This window comes from Streptopelia decaocto (genome assembly GCF_964273445.1).
Source record: "Streptopelia decaocto genome assembly, chromosome: 6".
Taxonomy (NCBI): Eukaryota; Metazoa; Chordata; class Aves; order Columbiformes; family Columbidae; genus Streptopelia; species Streptopelia decaocto.
Window position 1 is genome coordinate 6,328,929 of NC_138660.1, and position 18,844 is coordinate 6,347,772.

General features: G+C 47.0%; 1 protein-coding gene across 14 annotated transcripts in view; it reads left to right on the top strand.

Moving 5' to 3' along the window:
* Positions 1-18,844, top strand: part of LPP (LIM domain containing preferred translocation partner in lipoma) — a 343,879-nt gene that overhangs the window by 29,123 nt on the left and 295,912 nt on the right. For 4 of the 14 annotated variants that reach the window (XM_082055343.1, XM_082055335.1, XM_082055348.1 and 1 more), the window contains exon 4: positions 10,697-10,839. The exons of the other annotated variants lie outside the window; for them this stretch is intronic. The gene's annotated coding sequence lies outside the window, so the exon portion shown is untranslated. The remainder of the gene's footprint in view (positions 1-10,696; positions 10,840-18,844) is intronic. 14 annotated transcript variants of the gene reach the window in all.

Here is an 18,844-nt window from a genome sequence, read left to right on the forward strand (position 1 = left end):
TTAAATTGAAGACCTTTGTCAGAAAGTTGAATCTCTTGTTGGTTTTCTTTTGCCCTTTTAAATAGGGATTAATCCTCAGTGTGAAGTTTGGTTTTCCAGAGACGTGGATTTGCAGCAGGTCCGTGAGGTGTGAAACTGGCTTGATTTTTCTGGGCAGGGAAAGATACTTGGCTTAGTTCTGCACCAGGATGGGAGGTGAACTGGAAAGCACTCAGCCACAAAAGGTGATGAAGGGACTCCTGGAGCATATTCCTGCAGGCAGGACCTGTTGGGAGTTTGCAGACTTTAGCTGCATTTTAATCCTTGTTGTTTCAACAAGCTATTTGGATTACTGCAGCTTTTGAGGTCAGGGCCACACTGTGCTGGGCTTGGTACCCGTGCAAAGGAAAGAACTGTTGTCCTAAAGAGTGTACAGCCTGCACGGGCAGTGTAGGTGATGGGGTGGAAAACAGGGTGCCGGGGAGGCCCATGGAGCTGTTGCAGCACCTGAAGCCTCAGCCCAGCCACCTGTCCTCTGTGGTGCATGGTGGTGCAAAGCGGTGGTGGTCTGTGTCGCTCCTCGTGCACTGTGCTTTGCCGTTGTTCGTGTGGCCCTGTGCGATGCCTCCTGCCCACGCAGGACTTCCCTCGCTCGGCTGTGCCCTGGCAGCCCCTGCTTCTGGTGGACGTGGAGGTGGTACATCCAGCCTTCGCCAGCTGCTTGTGGCCAAGCTTGGTGTTTTGGGGACATCACAGTGGGACTGGAAAAGATGATGTTCTGCTCCTCTCACAGTTTCTTGCCTTTCCCGCTCGCCAGGGCAGGCTGCTTGTTGGAAGACAAGGATGAGCAGTGCCTGGGTGCTGTAACCCAGGGGTCAGGGCAGTGCTCATCTGGCACTCCTGGGGAAGCACGCTGGGGCTGGTAATCTTCACGTGCTGATTATTCGCTGTACAACCATCGCACCGCTGTGAGGATGTGACCTCAGAGCCGGATGGACTGTGAAGGATGACCTCCCCACCTGTGTCCCCTGATGGGTGCTGGGAGGGCTGCAGAGCTCCGGAGGATGCCCACGGCCAGGACTGCAGGCTGCCAGGTCTCTCCATCTGGTATTTCTCCAGGACCTGGGCAGACCCAGTGATCACTGATGCTAACCAGGATCCACAGCGGGTTTTCTTCTGCTCCAGGAACAGAGCCATTAAGGGCTGACCTGTAAATTAATACAGCTGTCTAAAGATTTTCTTCCTGCAGCCTGGCACCCTGTAAACACTTGAGTGTGAGAAGCCTTCCATGGCGCTGGACCTCGAGCGTGCTCCGAGAGCTCCGTGCCTGCCTTTCTTGAGCTCCTCTCAGTGACTTCTAATGATGTATTAAATGCAGAGGATTTGCTTTAGCTCCAATGTAAGGAAGATTGGTTCACGGCCCGTCCTTCATCTCAGTTGTTGGACCGATCGATCCGGGGCTGGCACTGAACAGGATTTGGTGAATTAGTGACACTGTCACTGTGTGACTCAGGTGCTGTGAGGGGATTTAGCGTGTGAAGGACTGGGTGTACGTGCCCCACAGCAGGTAAGAGAAGCTGCCCCAGGCAGCATGGGGCTAGCACACATGGGCATGGAAGGGATGAAGGCGAGACAAGGTTATGAACCTAGATGGCTCTACACATCTGATACTTTGCATTTCCGTAGGCAAAGTTTCAGAGCCCTTAAGCACTAAATCATGCCCGCAGACTGGGGAAAGCTGTATTACCCTGGTACGTGGGTGTAGAAACTGAGGCACCGTGCGGCAAATCTGGGAGAAGTGCAAATCTCCCATTTTAATGTGATAGCTCACGTTCAGCTCTCGCAGACAGGGAGGCACGTCGCAGCCTCTTGCCGAGTGGTACTGTGAAACCCATCTTGTTTACTCTAATAAAATCATACTTTTCTGACCACAAAATATTTCTGCATTGGTTGCTTAAAGGTAAACCGAGTCGTGTTGCGTATTGTGTAAAGGCGATGTGTCTTGCTGGTGTGTGACATGATCTCAGCATGTATTGTTACTTCAGGAATTTCCAGATGGCACCTTACCTAATTGTACTGCTGCTTTTTCCTGGGATCTGAGCAGAGTGCAGGCTTTTAAGAAATGTCTGTTGTTATTAGCTTTATAGTACACATTCCTGTGTAACAGCTGTTGCAAGCAGCAGGAGGTCTCTCTCGCAGCCTAATTCTCCAGTATCTTTGAGAGGGGAATTTGCTCCTGTGAACTAGGTATGTGCATTTGGGATGAGATCTCCCAAGTGAGGAAAAACTTGTTTGTCTCCAGTGAGCGTGTCGGTTCAAGGACTAGCGTGCCCGGGGGGAGGAAACAAGTTGCTCTTGTTGCTTTACCGCCATCTCCTAATAGTTAACTGTGCATAAGGCTCCCCAGTTGCTTATTGCTTGACATGAGAGGGATGACTACTTTTTAAAGAAACATCAGGTTTTGAAAGCCTGGCTGCCTGTGGTGAGGAGGAAAGGAGTCCTCGTGCTGTGCTGTCTCACACCCCTACTGTGAAAATGTCACAGGGACAAGTTCCAGTGGAGCTGCCCATTTCTGGCCGCCCCTTCCCTCCTACATCCTTGTTCTACAGGTAAATCCCTCTCCTACTCGGTTAGCCATTCCTCCTTCCTCCCTGAAAAGTCATTATCATCCCTTGAAATTAAGGAAAAGACGGGAGGAGGGAATAAATGGATGCTAAGAAGTATAAAACAATCAATTAAATAGTACATAGCATGTAATTTTCCTTGGAAACTTACCATGAAATTGAGGAGCACTTTAACAACTAGTAATTTAAATTGCATTTGAACACTACTAATGGGTTGTTTGCATGGGAATTTTGGTCATTTCACAGCAGGTCATTGTCTTTAGTACCTCTTCATTCAGTTAAAAAAAAAAAATCTCATAATGAGGAAGGTGATGTAGGCAGCTGGTCCAACTGTTGCTGTTAAAAGGTGGTACCATGGGAATTTTGCAGGGACCTGTTACTTTCAAAGCCATTTAATGTCCTTAGCATCGGCTCTTCCAGTGTTAAATTCACGGGAGTTTGGTGCTTTTTATCTAAAAAGGCTTGTAATTGCTAAAAGGTAAGAAAACAACACATCCCCGTCACACTCACAAACACGACAGAGCTGGGTGAAGTGGCTCCTCCAAGCCCGTGGGGTTGGGGTTTGCAGCTGTGGGGCTGAGTTGGGAATGTAGCCCGGGGCTCTGTCTTTATGATCTCAAACAAATCCTAACAGTGTTTTGGGATCTGATCCTGGCTTGCTCCATCTGAAGAGGAAAAACAGAGAGGTGCTGATCAGCTGTGGGGTGTTTTTACTTATTAGTCTTGTTTTTCCAGTGTTTAATGCTCTCCTCCACCACTATTTTATTTATAAAATGCCAATGATTTTCAGCAAAAGGCAGCATCAGCCTAATCGTGTGCTATTTTGCCACAGATTGTGCTGGGAACAGACTCTGTAGGAAGGCAAACGCAAGTTACACGTCGCCTGTTGCTGAATGAACATCCCGTTTTCAGAGCACGGCTTCTGCAAATCCGTGGGCATGCTGAGCATATGGAAGGGGGTTCCAGTATCAAAACAAATCTGGCCTCCTGTTTCTGGATGTGTAGGTTGTTTCTTAGAGGATGGAACCTTTAAAATCTGTCCGTGCAAACATGGCTGTTAAATTCTGCTATTTCTAGAGATGTGGAGCAGCTGTCTGCTCTGAGATAAGCTATAAAAAGGCAATATTTTCCAAAAATGGCTTTTTTAGCTGTACCTGCCAGACAGCATGGCCATTGGGAGTTCACCAGGAGCGTTGCCGCTGCTGCCCTTTTATGTACAAGGTGCTGAGCGATGTAAAAACTCCACAGCAAGTCTCTGGGGACAGCATTAAGCACCAGCTCTTCAATCTCTATCTCGTGAAACGCTGAAATGCAGAAAAATGCATTCAGCGCGGAAGGGTTTGGTTTGATTGTTCATACGTGATCTCCTGTTGTTTTCTAGATGATTGTTTTGCCCTTGGCTTTTGTTCTTAATTTTCATTGCATCTTTCTTGTTGCTGAGTCAGTGACCATCTCTAATCGCAGGGTGGTTTGAATGCCCCCCTCAATTATTCACGTGGAGGCATTTCTGTTTGCCGTGTAGTCTGGGGATAGCTGGTGAGTTCAGATGAGACCAATAACAAGAGCTGTAATTTTTCCTAAGGGTCTGGATGAGGTTTCTCATAGCATAAGTGTTATCGCTTATACTTCCTGACGCACGCGCTACCCGCAGTGCTTTGTTAGTTATCGGCTAATTTTCTGACGAGATATATGAGTGTAAGAGAACTACATCAGATAATCTCGTAGAGGCTGTTAAGACTGTAGGAACAGAGGAGGACATGGCTTTTGAGCATGTGGGGGGTGAAGTCCGTGTGACAGAGGAGTTCAGGGGGGCAGAGAGCAGCAACCTGGGGCGTTAGGAAACCCCAGACAACTCAGGTTCTCATGAGATAAGAAACCAGCTGATGGGGTCAGCTCTGTGAGCTGTCTAGCAAGTATTCCTGCCCTCATTTTTTTTTTTTTTTCCCTGGTTGAGTGAGCATTTTATCACATTGATTCCTTACAAGTGCAACTCCCGCTGTGCAAATCCCCCATCACAACCTGGACGTTGTTGCCAAACAGCTGGTTGGTTCAGTACGTTGGCTCAACCGTGACACAAATGGGGGGTTTTGCCTTCACCATTATTTTTTCCCTTGGAGCATGGGCTGCCTCATAGTCAGCTCTTGGTGTCCTGTGTGTTGTGGGTAATCTTTTTTTCATAATTTTTTATTTCCTTACCCCATCTTTCAGCACTCCATTTGCCTCTTTTCCAATCTCCTTCCAAAGGCAGAGACACACTTAGCTGGTGGAAGTCAATGTAGATTTGATAGATGCTCCCAGCAAACAGCTGCATGTGTCTGCTTGTCCAGAAACCCACTGAAAACTGAATAGAAATGGGGCATGTGGAGTTTGAAATAATCCCAGTGAGTTATTTCTGTCCGTATTCTCCACTTGTGGTGCTCCCACAGGCTCTTCTGCATCTTGTGGTTTGAGCTTATGGGTTGAGCAGGGCTGGTAAAGTCCCTTTGTTTCCCCACCTCCATTTTGCAGCTATTTTTTTTGAAGAATGCTGATAAATTTCAGTGATAGCCTTGTAGCTGAGAGATAAGAAAAAGTCTTATGGGTAGATTAGTTTGTGGCGGAGGAAAGGCAAACAGCAAGGGAGCTTGGTGGAGGGAGCCCACGCTGCGCTACCCTGAAATGCTGAGACTGCTTATTTATCATTTACCTGCCCTGTAAATGTATACTGGGCTTTAAAGTGGGGAAGAAGGCAGTCCTTGTCCTAAAGAGTCTGCAATCTGAGGCAGACAAATATGCAGTTGAGGGCCAGGGAAGGGAGGGCACGGGTGGTTGCTGGAGATTGAAATCCAGATAAAAAGGATTCCTAGAAGAAAAGGACTCCCGAGTGGGGAGTTGTGGGTGGTGAGAAGCCTGTTTAAGGTGCAGGAGAAGTGGATAGAGAGAGGAGGGTAAATGGATATGGAAGAAGGTGAGAAGTCCTGAAAGGAAAGAAGGTTGAAGGGGAGGGTAGAAAGTGAGAAAAGAAGTAGGAGGCAAAGAAGAAAAGAGCAGCAAGTCAGCTGTGGGAGGGGATGCTGTGGGATGCTGTAGATGAGAGTCAAGATGACCTTAATGTCTCTTCGTCGTGTGTTAAAAGCCACGCTGTAACTCATCTACTGGTATTAGTCATCTCCCAGCATATGAAGGACCAGTTTCTTCTCTCCACGAAGAGTATTTGGTCGTGGAAGATCTCCTGGCTGGGCTCAAATACCCCATGTGGCTGGTGGGGCACTGGGTGGTGACACACCGTGTGGTCCTGTGTGCCCACTGCTGCCAAACCTTAATAGGCAAGTGCATAAGTAACTTGCCACCTTCTGCTTAATGCCATCAAAGTTAGTCCTCTAGAGATTTAGAGAGCATGTCAGAGATTGGCTTGCATGTGTGCGTGTGTATATTTGATATAGATGTATATGATATGTGTAGGTTTTCACGTGCAGCATGATGCACTTCAGTGACATCTTGATGGGATAGGGGTGGGATCAGTGGTTCACATTGTACCATACACACTCCCCAGTAAAAACGCACCGATCTTTGCAAAAAGGTGCTTGTGCACTAACTTCTGTGGAACTGAGCTGGGAAAACTGGTCATCTGGTTCCTACATATGCAGCCTTCAGTTCCCTAAAAAGACCTTTGGACTTCTACAGCTTCCTTAAGGGTCTTGTTTTATCTTCAAGGACTGAAACAGTTAAGGAAGAGTTCACTATCACCAGCCTTATTTCCCTTTCTCTGTTGTTTTCCCCCCGTCTTTTTTTTTTTGTTTTTCCTGTTTTTTCCTCCCCCTCTTTTTGGACGTGATTATCCTTGATGTTTGACATTTGTACCCTGGCAAGTGCACTGGAAAGTCCACAGAGTTCTCCTGGAGCAGTAACAGTAGCCTCACCTAGACCTCTAGACCTTTTCCCTCCCAGTTTGATCCCCCTCCAGCTTGCTTATCTTTTTTGGGGGCTTGTGTCTGATCCCCATCTGTTTTTTGAATCTCCTTTCACTGCTGATGCTTTCCAGAGCTTCCTTCTGGTTTATCATTTCCTCCTCAAAGTAGCTGCCCATCCTTCTAGTCCTTTTCCAATTACCCATTAGTTAAACACAACTTCTTTGTAGCCGGTAAAAGGCGTGGGAACATGAAGGGCATCTCTGCTGGAGCTCAGTCCATTTACTGTCGTGTGTTCCAGAAGAAGAAAAATCTGAGTTTAGAACATCTGAAATTGCCCATTATCTCGGCTCATTTCTTGCTGTCCATAATTTGGGTGTGGGGAAGCGAGGGGAAGAGGAGATGAGTTGCTCTAAAAATGTCTCATTCCACAATAGATCAATACAAAATGTTTCATTGTATTTTCATTGCCAAAAATGATTCCCCACTCACGCCCCCCCCCTTCTGTGAGATGCTGCAGAGGCTGCTTTGGTGAGGTCTCTTGGTGCATGCAGGTTGGTGGCAACAGCCAGCCCAGCAAAAGGGTGTCCAAGTTTTGGTTCAGACCTTACTTTCTGGGTGAGCTGAGGTTGAGCATGGTGGAGATGAGCTGCTTTCAGAGGGGAAGGAGATTCCTGGCTGCTCTTGGGGGATTTCACATGGCTTGAGGCGTGGAACACACACTCCCAGTCTGCCTTCTTGGGAGGGAGGCCAATAGATGTGCAAAGGCATCAGGCAATGTAAAGGGACATAACAGAAACTATCATGGGTTATCTGCCAGTAAGTTCTTTGGGCTGGTCCCACCAATTGCTTCCTTGGACTGGTGAGATGTTTCAGTGGTTTCATCCTGGCTGAAGTTTCTTGCTGTTTGCAATGATGAGGTGGAGATGTTGGGCTTTCTCTTGCCCGCAGGTATTTACACAGTCCTTGGGTTTTAAAGGCTAATGGACTTGCTCAAAGCTACACAAATGTACACAGGTGAATATAAGCATTTGTATGTATGCATGTTTATTAATTATACGTATATGGCACGGCCAAGATTTGATCCACATTTCCTGACTCCCTTTGTCCTGTCCTTCTTCCTGGGGTCTTCAGAGATACCTTTATAGCAGGGGCATCAAACTCATTTTCACCAGGGGCTACATCAGTCTGGCGGTTGCCTTCAAAGGGCTGAATGTAGTTTTAGGACTGTATAAATGTATGAGTAGTTATGCTTATACAATCCTAAAATTAAATTTGGCCCTTTGAAGGCAACTGCCAGGCTGAAGTGGCCCCTGGTGAAAATTAGTTTGAAACCCCTGCTTTATGGGCAGCCTTGCTGTAGCAGCTGGCTGTAATTGTGCTGATACCCCAGAGGAGAGCATCCTCCTGTGCAATTTCCATCAGGTGATGCCCATCCAGTGCTCTCACTGGCATGGCAAATGCTGTGTGCCTGTGAATGGATGGGAAATATCACTGGGCTGACCTCAACAGCCTCTTCAAAAGGCCACAAAGTGTTTGCGGTTATGGCATGTCTTCCACCTGCTGTGAGTGAGGCCTTGATCTGCTGGTAAACTTGCAACACTCCTTTAATAAACAAACCTCACCACTAACAGGTAGTTTTGCTGGGACAAATTCAACCTGAGAGGGAGGTTGTTGAGTTAATGGGCATTCACTCCTGGTCGTCTTATCTTGTAGTACCATTGGCATCTTCTGATTCATCCTGGGCTGGGAGAGAAGGTCTTGGGAGGAGTGAGCAATGTGAGGTTCTGCATCATGGTGTGCCCTGATGGCAGGGGCAGGATCCAGGATGCTTGGCAGTCCCTGGTGAGGTGTCTACATAACTGCTGTTCTGCTTCGAAGCTGCTGTTGCAGTAACTGAAGGTTATGGGATCCAGGGAGCACACAATGTTGTTTGCTGAGCAAATAAAGGTGGGAGAGAAAAAAGGAAAAGCCTCTAAGTGTCTTTAGGTGTGTTTTTTAAGTGGTAAAACCAAGAAATTCCCGAGTGTATGCAATTAATGTCTGTTTAAACAGAAACTTTTTTAATAGCTGAGATATCAACTCTTACAGAAGAGGTTTCCTGGTGGGTCTTTTTCATCTCTAACTGCCTGCCCTGGCATGGTGTGGGGGATGTTTCTGAACCTGGGCTCAGTGTTTTCGGTTGGGCTTGTTAGGTGTTTGCAAAGGGCGATGCCTGCCTTCTGTCCTGGCTTTCTCCCATCTCCTCGATTTTGTAGGGGCAAAGAGGCCAATTTATATGAGAACTCACCCATTTGGGTCACATGGGTCTGATGCTTGATGTCATTTCTTTTGGTGGAGTGTCATTCGTTGTCATTGTGTGTATGTATGGGTATATATGTTGAAGTACCTGTGTTTAAACCTATACAGCAGTTGAGAGGGGAACGAATGCCACACTGGCATTTCCCAGGGCTTGGGACAAGGTATCAGATCTCTTTATTTACTCCGATCCTGGAGGAAAAAGATGCAGAATGGACTAAAGGGCTTTTCTTCCTTTTGAGCGCTATGTGCTGTGTCTGTGAGCAGGCTGTGCTCTCTGGTCAGTTTTGCTGGTGAAAAACAGTGAAGTTTTAAGAATAAAACTGCTGGGAATGGGGTTCATGATGGAGGCAGAACATGTGGTGATACAATCTTTGTGGGCATGACCTGCACATTAGAACTTAAAGTATTACTGGTGATATGGATGTTCTACCAGCAGCCTGCTGTGGACATGGTGCTGTTTGAGTGTAGTTAATTTGATTCAAGAAAAAAAGGCATGAGGATGTTTCAGAGCACTGTGCTGAAAGGTCGTGGTGGGGCACCCACTCAAAACAGCCTCGCTGAACTTAAAACGGCATAGCAAGCACCACCATCACCCTCCTGATCAGCTATGAGAGTGACGTGGGGCTTTCTGCTTGCACTGGAATGTGCAAAGGTACACTTTTCCCCTCCTTTATCTTTTCCTTTGAAAAACACTGTTTAAGTGCCTTTGAGGTGCTCCTGCAGCAGTTGCTCAACCTTATCCTGTTGTGCACATGCTTGTTGGGGGCTCCTTTGTTATTTTGATGCTGCTTTCACAGGTAGATCAGTGGCAAGGAGTGGTCTGCAGGACGTGCTTCAGTGGGGCTACACCATATCTGGGCTCGGTGGTGCAGGGCCGAACCCGTAGTAGGTGTAAATGGCAAAACTCTAGGCTGTTCTAAGTATAAAGGAACAGTGTTGAACTCCTCGCAGTTTATGAAGCTTTGAAAGCTTGACACGGACACGATGTACCTCCCCAAGCCGTAGCTGCTGGCCCTCTTGGTGCAGTTCTTTTGTTGCTCCCAGATGCTGGAATTAATGTGCAGCAAACTCTGAAATGTTTGAACATGCTGTGATCTCCTTGTAATATCTCTTTTTCCCCAGACAAACACATGGACATGTTCAGCCCTCCTCACTTTCCTTCCTCCCCAACCTTGAGGCTGTCCTGCTATTGTGGATTGCTCGTGTCATGCATGAGTGTATTAAATTTGTCCCTTGGGAATGCACCAGTGGCTGCTGATTTGTCTCCAAATCATTGTCCTTGCAGTCTTGAATAATACCCACATTAAGCAGGTGGAGCTGATACAATCACTTCCAACACAGCTGACAGCAACTGGGTCAGATCCTTTCTCACTGTTTTCTCCCATAGGAGAAAATAAAGCACACATGACGGCACAATACACAAGTTTTCCCCTTTGTCTGCCCTCCCCAGCCCCCAAATCATGGTTTCCTCAATAACAAAAAAGTCTCAGCCAATCTGTTTCACAGAATAGGCTGAATTTCTTGAAATCAACATTTCCATGTCTGACAAAGTTTAAAAAAGCTGAAAAGGAAAAAAAAGGGGGGCATAGAAGCTGCATGTGGTCTGTCAGGCAGCCAGGCAAGGAGTGCTCTTTGGGGTTATTATTAGACAGATAACTGTATCAAGAGCTTAAACATAAACCTGGTTCTGAAGGGTGCGATGCTCTGTTTGAAATGCTGATGCACGTTTGATGCTCGTGAGAAAATGTATTGCGCTATCTCAAGCCACTTCTTTTTAACTTCTGTTTTTTTTTTCCTTTTTCCCCTACAGTAACTTGTGTGCCAGTAGAGTTCCTGGGAAGTGATTACAGGTGCTCCATGGGGAGTTATTGCTAGTTTTGAGCTCTTTGTTCCTGTCTCTAATAGGAGCCATATCTAGAGTTTGCACGTGTCAGATGGAGATGTCCCTGAGTGAACTGCGCTACCTTCAAGATCCTCTCAGTCCTTCTCAGCACCTCTTTCAGCAAGGAGGGAGGAAGTTTTGGGGCCCATGGGTTCTGGTTCAGAAGGTGTGTGTACAGAGGGGTGTGGGCAAACCCGATCACTGTCACCACAGTACCCTGTAAGCAGAGGGGACACATGAGGAGGTGGAGGGACAGACTTTTGATGATCCTTGAGAACTGAGACATGGTACTTAAGATACTCAAGGAGCAGGAGCCGATGGAGAGATGCACAGGGCAGAGCTGCTGGTTGGGAAGTTTCTTCTCAAGTGCTTCAAGACCAGCAGAAGAATGTCTGTTTGTAATGCTGCTAGATACCACGTATCTGTCTGTGTTCCCATCTATATACGGTATGTGCAAGGCTATATATAAATGCTATGGTGGCTGGTATTTTGGCTGATACACTCACAGTTTTGTGCCACACTAAGAGAGTTAAAAATATCTCCCTGTTCCAGGAACATCTATACCATGGCAGATGTCATCTGGTGTGGGGAGTGGCTTCTGAAAAGGGAGCACAACATTATTACTATGAGCCTTAATAGTCTATTAGATTATTTATTGCTTCACTGCCACCATAAGACATGTGAGGTGCATTATTTCTGCCTGTCAGATTTTTTTCACACATACAGGCAGACAGCATCTGTCACTCCTCCCTGCGAGTCACTAGCTTTCATTCTCAATGAACTTTCCAGCTGGAAAGAAGGCAAAATAAAGGCTTCAGGACTACATGGAGCTGACGGCAAGGGGTTCATTAACAATTATTTATCTTGGAGTTGTGATTCTGAGGGCTGTCTTGAATTTGTGTCCTTCTTGGCCAAGACACAGTCACTTCACGCTTGTTGTTTTATTTTGCGGCGAGTCCGTCAACCTGTTGTGTCAGGTCCTGTTGAAACCTGGTATGAGTCAGGCCTGGTTCGGTTGCATGAGACAAAGAGTAGAATAGGAAACAAATGAGAAATGGACTTTCTTTTGGGAGTAGCTCTCAGGTTCCCTCGCCTCAGTTCATCGGCTCAGGACCTGACAGTGCTGCTTCATCCCCAGGACCCATCAGAGTATGCAAAAGTCCCATTCTTGAGTGTCCTGGCGGAGCTGTGGGGTGTTTGTGGTGGCTGTGAAGCATTGGCTGTGCCAGCCGTGTTATGATGGAGGTGCTCAGAGGGTGAACACTGGTGTCAGCAAGCTCTGCTTGTACACACAGGGGTAGTTCCCCATTGCTGATGCTTTGGACCAGGTTTCAGTGGAATCTTTCAGACTGGAAGGGCTGGAGAACATGTTGGGTTTTGTACCTCCATTGCAGAGAGTTCCTGGGCACATAAAGGAAGGCAGTGAATAAATGAAAAGGCAAAAGAGATGTGAGAAGTCACACATGAACCTTGACCTGGGACTCTTGTTTTGGGGTACCCTGCAAGGTATTGGTGCTCTGTTCAAATCCTCCTCTGTGTGCTGGGGTGGGATGCTTGTCCTGTACTGAGAGTAGGGGAGCCAGAACTTTCCCTTCTGTCTTGGTGGGTGAGGAGGCTTTGGATGTGAGTTGGTCACCTGTGTTCATTGGTAAGAGGAAAGAATGTGGAAAGGTGTAGAAAGTGGGATTACAAGCAGTCAACTCTTAGGAAGATTGACCTGGTCAGAAGAGTATTTGTGGGGCTTGTTACTTGTCTGAGCCTGGCAGGCAGGCCACGTTCCCTACCTAGTTTGCCCACGGCTTGGTACGGTGTTGTCAACACTAGGCGGGCATCCTTGTCTACCTGCTCTTTGCAGAATTGTGGTGTTATTGAGGCAAGGTTTGCTGTGGAGGCTGGAGGTGGCCTGTAGCTCCATGCAACTAGCCTAGTGGGTTGCCATTACCATGATGTTGGTGCCTGGGGAGGAGTCGAACGGCCAGAGGGTTTCTGCTTTGTGTTTGAGGGCAGTCCAAGAGCAGATGAGTATTGTGGGCTTATGCACCCTGGAGGCACAAGGGACTGTTGGATCTGGACCAAGGTAGAACCTTTACTCTTTCTATCACATTGCTCACTCCACTGTTAACGTCAGAAGCAGAGGCATGTTTGTGGGGTTTTTCTGTAGTTCTCCTGTTCCTTGCATCTATTGCACAGTTCTGTACTGGCCCGGCTCGCTCTTGCCAGGCCTATGTAGGCAAGTGATAATTCAAATGAGGTTGAACCTGGTACCTCTGTCTGACCTGGAGACACCTTCAGTATTTTCCTGATGGGACAGGAGTAGGAGGGACAAATCTTGTGCCTGTCTCCTCCCTGCTGTAGCTGGGATTGGGTTTACACCAGTGACACCGGGTCAGTTCAGGCCACATCCAGCCCAGGGTCCACCACTGAATGCTGAGGGAAGGCTGTCAGCTTCCCCATGCCGCTAGCAGAGAAGAGAGACATGGCTGCAGCGAGCGCTTGACCTTGCACAATGCCCTTCCCGCTCTGACCCTGCGAAAACCCCTAGGATCCACGGCACAGCCCTGCCGGCGGATAAAAACAAAATACATCGAAAGCTTCGGCAGCGTGGGCGTGCGTTGGGAGAGCGGAGAGGAGGGGGTGGAAAAATAGCTCTGGTGTTGCCTCACCGGGTGCCAGGAAGCGTCGCAGCGTTGGGGTGAAAGACGAGCAGGGTCTGACCGCGGAGGGGTCGGAGGAGCCGGCAGCCCAGGCTCGGTGGCACATTCTGTACATTCTGCAGCCCCGCAGCCTTGGGTTGTGCTGCCAGGCATGCAGCTCAGCTGGTGTTTCATTATCCCGGTACATGCTAAGTCTCTGTTTTTTTTTTCCTCCCCCCCCCTACCCCCTACTCAACTTTAACTGAGGTGCACTTGTTTATCCATTGGGCTCTACAGCCTATAAACAGGATGTCTCTCTGTTTCCTTTCAGCCCAGTAACACTAAACCGCTTCAAGTGCAGATAAGGCTTTAGTAACCCTCCTCCTGGTGAATGAGCCTTGTGTCAGTCATGGCTAGCTCCAGAAGAGACAGCATGCACCTATACATATATTTGTATATTTATCTGCTATGTGTATGTGGTGTGAGTTGACCACGGTGAACACATTCATGTTGCTGAAAAGGAAATAAATGCATGTTTTAGGCAGGGTGGTTGTAACGAGACACCAATTTAAACCTGATCCTGAATTTACGTTTTGTAAAAGCAAGCTATTTTGTAAAACCCTAAACCTGTGAAGCTTTTTGGGGAAAAAAAAATCCACGGTTTATTTTGTTTGAATGTCGATTCCTAAAGATTTTTGTACTATGCTGGAGACCTGGATACTGAGAGACTGACAGTGAAACAGAGCATGCAGGAAGGGATTGTATTAACTAGTGCTTGCAACGCTGGGCAAAGTTTTGAAGGGGGGGAAATAATAACACTGTATTTCAAGAAGCCATCTCTCTTCAGAAAGGCAGCGTTCAGTCTGTGAAAGCAGTGAGCATAAAGGTCATTATTCTTTTTGATCTGGGACCTTGCAATCACAAATAACAGTACGGACCAAAACAGGGTTTTAATTTGAGATGTTCAGTGTCTTAGCTTTAATGTTCAAGATATTCAGTGATTTCTGTTGATTGTGGTCTTCTTGTAAGTTCTCCCTATATAAAGTCTTTTATAGCTCCTCCTCCCTTAAATCTATAATTTCCTTTAATATCTAGTCTTTCATTTAAAATAAGGTTCTGGGACTTGTGGTTGTTTAGGAAAGCTTTGGGAAAAGGGCTCTATGCAGAGTGCCAATAGGGGCAAAACTTCAAACACACTTATTTGTATTATGTTAGTTTTTAAGCCAGTCTTACCAACTTTGAGGCTGGACTGATGATTTTTGAACACTCGAGGCTGGAAAGCACGTCTCCAGAAAAGACGTGAATTACGTCTGATGTTCCTTGGGTCGGTGTGCCCGTAGTTCAAGGGAATTGCCAGCGAGAGCTTATGCTTTTGTAAAGGTTTTAAGCTTCTACCCACCGCTCCAACTGGGTTGTCAGATCAACACAATGTCTCATTTACGGAGACATACTCTGGATCTGTTACTGAGCTGTGGTTCAGAATAGCTATTGAGGAACAACTTGTTCTGCCACAGCTCTTCTGCAAGCGCTTCATATGCCTGCAGCTTCATTCCAAATTGAATATGTCTTTTTTGACTTAGTTCAGGCTGTTTTGGAAGGTAGAGTAAGCTAAAACAGGGAGGGGGGAAAAAAAAAGCTCTGTTTTCCCCAAAATAAGGTCATCTGCACAGGGCATCTTTTCTGCAAACTGTTTGTGTTTTGAAGTTGCTACCTACCTTGGTGGGCAGATTCCAAGACGCGTGACTGGCTCTGAATTTTTTGCAATTTGTTTTATGGTAACAGGGAGTCCTTAGGAGATCAGCTGTTGTCTATAAAAGGTTGGATGATGCTGATTTTTAGTGGAGGGGTCAGTGTGCTTGCTTTCCCTGCCCTGGCTTGGCACATTGTCCTTTTGTGCGAGCAGGCTGGGTGAGTGACGGGGCACGCTCGCACCCGCTTGCATAAGGGCTTGACACAAATGAATTGGGTGATGAAGCTGATGTTCCACCTGCCATTTAAATAAAGTTGTCCTCCTGATCCTGAAAGCATGTACCCATCACAAGAGCTGGCAGCGCTGGGTAATATTTAAGCTGTTTTGCTTAGCTCATGGAAAACAGGAGTAGATTTCAGTGTTGCCTTTCTGGGTGGGCAGCATGACATTGAGAGCGGTCACGGGCCTTTCGGCCGGTGACAAACCCTGGTGGAGCGGGTGGCCAGGGCAGCAGGCGGTGCTGGAGGGTGGGTGATGCTCAACAGCAGAGCCTGGGCTTGTGAAATGGTCCATCCCTACAGGCTTCTGGGGCTGGGAGGATTGTTGAGATTGGGTTTTGTGTTCTCGTGGTGCTGTGCCACCTCTTATGCCTCCTGTTTGTTGTGCTGTTACCCAACTGCCACTGATTCTCTGGTAATGTGCTTGCATCCCCCCATCTCACATTTCACAGGAGAAAGCAGAGCCGAATGGCATGATATCCGTAGCTGGGCTGATTGCTGGCTCATGTGTCGGCACAGGGATGGGTGGGATTGGCAGCAGAGCTTCCTCTTCTCTCCACCACACCTGGGATCTGCGACAAGGCTTGTCGTTCATCTCCCATGAGTAGTGCAGCACCTCCACTATGTTTTTTTCCCCTCCCTATGTATACATACATACCTATATATATATTTCTCTTTTTTTTTTTTTTTTTCCTTTTGAAAAAGGGCAGAATAGGACTGAAGGGGAAAGGTAAAGCTGAGTTTCCTTGGTGCCATAGGTGAACAGTCAAACTGCTTGGCTTGTCCCCACCTCCTGTTCCTGCAAGCCCATTGACAACAGTAGGGTATGCTGGGGGGGAGCCAGTGGATCTCCTTACTGGTGATGGGGCCTCCTCCTTGTTCCTTTCCTTTAAAAAAAACCCCAAAAAACACACTTGCTGGAACAGAAGTGACAGCAAATCCTTGCTTTTGGGTATTGGACCTTGGTCCAGAAGGTGAGGTGCTGGTTAAACAGTAAGAGAAATGTGCAGGCTGGGTTTCCACTTAAATTGCGCCTGCTCCACACTGTCCCGCTGGAAGGGGAGCAGCGCTGGGAGCTGGGATGCTCTTGGCAGCCATGGATGGACACAGCAGTCAGTGAGAGCAAATTGCCATATGGGTATATGAAACAGATGAGGTTCTACTCCTCACTGCAAGCTTGTGTCCTCTATGTAATTGGTGACCTCAAGTCAGTAGTTTGGACAGATTATATGGGGAGAACATCTAGGCTGGGTCCCAGCCTGATATTTTTTTTGGGGGGGAAGAAGGAGGAGAGAGAGTGGAATGGAAAGTATTCTGGGGAAGGATTTAGAGGTAAAGAAAGTTGGAATGAAAATTGTTGAGTGCACAGTGTCTTCTGTGACCTAATCCTGCCGTGTTGTTTTTCTATTCTAAATAAGTCTTGTGTTTTACAGACTTGAGCTAAATGCAATCACAAGGATCAGCTTTTAGGCTGGGGGTGTGGGAGAACCTACCTTTGTTTTCCTGAGGTTGCTCTGATAACCTCAACTGCTTTAGGAGTGGTCTGTGGAGCACACTGGTGGCTTGTAATCAGGGTGTGAGGCTCACCATCCAGTTTATCAGGATCAGGAGGAAACTGGACTTGCTCCTGAGTGCTCAAAATATTGATGCATGCTGTAGGAGATAAAGCAACGGCTCCTTAGAAACTTCTGGGAGTGGGAGGAGAGCACTTGAAGAGGTAGGAAAACAAAAGGTATTGCATCCATGCATAAGAGATGGGTGTTAGAACAACCCCATCATTCTTCCCTGCCAGAAGTCACTCTGGATATAAGGTGGTTCCCCTCCCTGCTCTCCCTGTGTCCAAGCAGATGCTTGCTGTCCTGGCCATCTCTTTAAGCGGTCTCCATGGTTAAAGCTGCTCCATGCATCAAAGTCAAGAACTGTGCATTTCCCTCTCCTGTGTCATGTAGAGAAGCTCTCCTTCCCTATTGCTCACCTTGGCAAACATGAGGTGCCCTCATCTGACAGGACAAACCGGTGTGTGGTTCGTGCTCAAGCAGGAAGATGAACTGGACTAAAAATGATAACTATTGTCCTTGGCGTGCCTGGGAGGGGACAAAAATTGCTTTTGTCTTGTCCATTGTATGCTGATGAGGAGGTGATGTGGCACAATAATCTCCAAGCGCTGCCGGCTTGGTTGGGTTTGTGGCTGACTTGTGTTGACAACACAAGGGACTTCCTAAGGTAAAAACTTTAGTCCTAAACCTTGCGCTCCTGGTTCCTGTGTATTAGCCTGGAGTGGCTTTAGAGGATTTGTCCGGTGTGTGGTCCTGATGCCTGAGACACTCTGCACCTTGTGGCATTTAAAGGCAGGGGGGACATTGTATACGATGTGAAGGAGCTTAGAAAAAGACATGAGAACAGCTATTTCTAATGCATTGAGCAATGGTGATTGAAAAGTGGTGGAAAAGAGAGAACGTATAGGTCCATCATCTTAGTAGATCATTTCTCCACGTTATTTAAATACTTTGCTGGAAGAAATACATTTGCAAAGTGCTGCTGCTGCATAAGAGACTAAGAGCGATGTTGCATCGAACTGGAGGAGAAAGATGAATGGATTAATTTCATCACCATTTCCCCCCCTACACTCTCTTGTTAACATTTAAAGTGGAAAAAGTCATCTAGTTTGAAAAAATGTCACTTGGTTAAAGAAAAAAGCCAAACTAAAACCAAACCACCAACTGAAAAGTCTAAGTGAGCATTTACTATGTTGTGTGGTGGGTGGGATTGTAGGACCTACACAAAAACAATGCTTGGGAGCTGGACTGGCCAAGGAAGGAGCAGAGGGGGGTGATGTGCCAGGGCTGGATGTGACACAGTCAGTGGTTCTCGGGTGAAAACAACGTGGTGTGAATGGTTTCTCCTCCCAAAACTGAGATGTGTTGATTCAGTCCACCGGTTAGTAATATATAAGAGGAGATGCAAGGGTTAGTTAGATTGGGTGGCGGGGGAATGAATGTTAATGTGAGCAGGGGATTAATTTGGAGTTCGGAAGGAGGGCATTGCAAAGGGGGTAGGGTCAGCCTGTCGAAGTGCTCCCCACCAACACCGATGGAGTGGAGTTTGCTGCTGTGAAGAGTTCAAAAGTAGGGCTTGGGTGGAAAATGGGAAGTGTTTTCACGTGGGGGAAAAATTTAGAAAGAAACAGGAAAAAGTACATCCTGTTTTTGAGAAAAAATAACTCCTAAACACCTTCCCCCCCCGCCCCCATTAAAACCCACAGACCTCTCCAGAATCTGAACTTTCAAACTTTCTAGTTCCTCTTTGATTTAAGAAAAACAGTACAACACAAAACTCCCTCCCCTCCAAAACCTAAAATATTGACTAAAATTCATGCAGAAGTGTTTTTACTTGGTGATGGGACATAAGTGGAGTTCTTGTGGGGAATACATTGATGGGAGACCTCCAGGTCTCCTGGAGCTCAGATGCTCCTGCTGTTCCATGGCACTGTGTGGCTTTGCTGGGAAGAGGTAGATTAAGTTTCTTGAGGATTTTTTTTAGTGCTGGTGGATGCAGTGTAATCTGTATCTT